Source organism: Schistocerca gregaria, chromosome 4 (assembly GCF_023897955.1).
Source record: "Schistocerca gregaria isolate iqSchGreg1 chromosome 4, iqSchGreg1.2, whole genome shotgun sequence".
NCBI lineage: Eukaryota > Metazoa > Arthropoda > Insecta > Orthoptera > Acrididae > Schistocerca > Schistocerca gregaria.
In genome coordinates this window covers 678,616,391-678,619,225 of record NC_064923.1, presented here as the reverse complement: position 1 = coordinate 678,619,225, position 2,835 = coordinate 678,616,391, and the positions used below count along the sequence as shown (strand labels likewise).

Here is a 2,835-nt window from a genome sequence, read left to right as displayed (position 1 = left end):
AAACTGTGTAATGTTATAATGAAGCCATTCCTATGTCAAAGATTTGATGAAACAGATGCGTAGTAAGGAAAAACTCTCCTAGTATGTGATTAGAGATAATATCCAACCAAACATTTTAAAAACTGCAGATACTAAGAGTTGATGGACAGAACTTGGAAGTCTGCGGGACGAAGTAGAAGTGAAATTAAAAGTAAACTGTTCCTTTTTCCTCGAGTTGTACCAGCCATCCGACACACCAGGGGTTGATGCGGGATCGACGTGATTTGATTCTTAATTGTCGCGCCAACTTTCGATGCATAGTACCCTCACGTATCCGTATCACAGTGTCCCTATGACGTGGGGGAAATGACGTCATTCCAACGATCGACCAACTGTACTTACGATCGGGATAATAGTTCTGTCTGTTCGAGGAGCACGTGGGAATAGCAAGCGTCTTCAGTTTCGTAGAGTAGTGGTATCTGTGAAATCTAAAACACGTTTTAGTCTCTACGTTTGCTGTGGACTGTTGGAAGCCTCTGCATTTAATCGATTTGGTTTTGTTTAGCGTAGCAGCAGATCTTCCCTCACTAGTAAACCATGGAAGGTGAGACTTTCTTTTTTCTACTAGAGTGATACAAAATTACTGCACTGCAGTAATAAATTCGTTTAAGATTAATATCTTACCCACGAAAGCATTTAGGCCAACTTCAATGAAATTTTCAATTTTCCTCTTTTTTACAGCTTTCAACGAGGGAGTCTTGATCGGAGGTGCGCAGGTGGAAACTACTGAGAAGGGCTGTCCTGTCTGCGGTGCGGAGGATGGCCGCACCATATCGCTTCCAGCAGGAACAGTGCCCAGGTCGTTAGAGCTGAAACTCAGAATGCAGAGGAAGCGTGAAATTTATGGACAATTGTCCGTGGACTCGCTCGTTCGTAAGTATAACGGGAAGCTGTCGAAAGAACAGTATAGGGCTAAACTGCAGGCAATTAGGCGAGAAGACCTTATGAAGATTAAAAAAAAAGTCGATGAAGAACTGCGCTCGGCCTTGGAAAGAAGGAAGCAACCTGTCGCAGAGCGAATGTTTAGAACAAGGCACAAGAAACCCGAACTGCTAATTGGTGGCTGTATTTGTCACGAAATGGAGAATCTGAAACAAAAATGGCGAAATTTTAAAAAAGACATAGAACGTGTCGAAAATGTAAGGAAGTGTTTAGAGAAAAAGGCAGTAATTTCATAACTGTTTTTGCTTTTATAAACTGCCTTCAAATTCCAACGGAGTTGTTGTTTCTTTAGTGACTGGTATTTTTATGCCCCGATTGATCGTGGTGTGTGAAATGTGAACATTCAGAAAAATAAATTCACTTCTTTAGTGTTTTAATACTCTAATTATAACAGCAACTATCCATGTGGCTAGCTAATAGATAAGTTGAAGCTGTTTGGGAATACACAACTACTTAGAATCAGTTTACTGTATTGTAATAGTAATCCGAAAATGCTTCCATTGTATATTGTAATTTTGATTTAGCAACGTAGTGGCGTAAGTGTACCATGTTCAAAATGCTTGTTGCGCAAAGATTTGACTTCAAGGCCAAGGTCTACGTTTTTTAAATGGAAAAAAACTTTTGCTCTTCAATTAATTAGTTAATGTTCTCGAGAGGAACAGTATTCTTTGTATTAGCAAATTTTGATACACAAAACATGACTTCTCTAGCTGTGGTGTATTTGAGTAAGACATTAAGGTTGGTATAGACATACAGCTAAAAATGGACCAATTCAAATGTTGGGTACGAGTCGTTGGTATTAACTGGTGACGTACTGTTAATGGATGCTCTCACGTCACACGTTTTGTCAGTTGAAGCCAACGATTGTCATAATTTTTAAAAAAAAAATTGTGTGTTGACATTTGTTTGTCTAGGCTACAATAGGCGACAGTTACAGCTGGGAGACGGGAGGGCCACCCTGTGGTGGCAGACTGATCTGTAATGGATACCATGTGTTAGCCCAGCTCGTTTAAGCAAACGCCAATAGCCGTTATAGTCACAATTGTTGACTACAGAGTTCTGTCAGGTATTTCCTATGACACTAGTTAAAGCCGATGAAACTTTTTGTTATGTGTAAATAGATTGTATATAGTCGTCATAAATAATGTTTAGTTCAACAAAGTTACACATTTTCCCTAGGTAGATTTTTGTAGATAACTGACGAATAATGCGTTGCAGCACTTCAGGTGAACTAGTCTGAAAGACCCACTGTTGACAATTTAAAAAGTAGCATCAAAGGACAGTGAAACAGTTGGGACTGTCGGGAAAAGTTCCGTTAAGATCCAGTTTTTTAAAGTAAGCTGGGATGAAATCTTTTCAGTACAAACTCATATTTTGTGGTTTACTAACATGGTATTACATTTAATGCCAAACAGACTCGTAGCTTTCTACAATCGCATTTCTTCTGTAAATCAGTAAAAAAAAACGTGTGATAGCAATGCAAGAAGATACTTGCAGGTAGGTTTGCAGTATTCAAACTAGTTGAACACAGTGGCATCATTTATTTTCATACTTAGTATTAAAACTCTCTGCTTCATTATTAGCAACCTTTCTGGACAATATTTTCAAATCATTGTTTGAAACTGTGTAGGAAAAGTCTATGTATGGGCCAGGTAAAACATTGCATTTAGCCAGTTATGAAATTAGTATATATGTGGCTTCCCCTACTTAGTAAAATTTTGCTGAAAATGTAAACCGTTTATTTAATATATTAAATCAAGTCTTACAGGGGGGGGGTGGGGGGTGTTCAGTGAAGTGATGCTGTTATATCTCCGCAGAAGACGGGAATTGATTAGTGTTAGTTACAAGATTAAA

The 2,835-nt window shown here is 38.5% G+C and overlaps 1 long non-coding RNA gene across 1 annotated transcript; it reads left to right on the top strand.

The window, feature by feature from the left end:
• The first annotated feature begins 351 nt into the window (after positions 1 to 351).
• Positions 352 to 963, top strand: LOC126266704 (uncharacterized). The gene is made up of 2 exons (XR_007548907.1): positions 352 to 583; positions 721 to 963. It is a non-coding gene; the product is annotated as an uncharacterized LOC126266704 (long non-coding RNA).
• Positions 964 to 2,835: the final 1,872 nt, after the last annotated feature.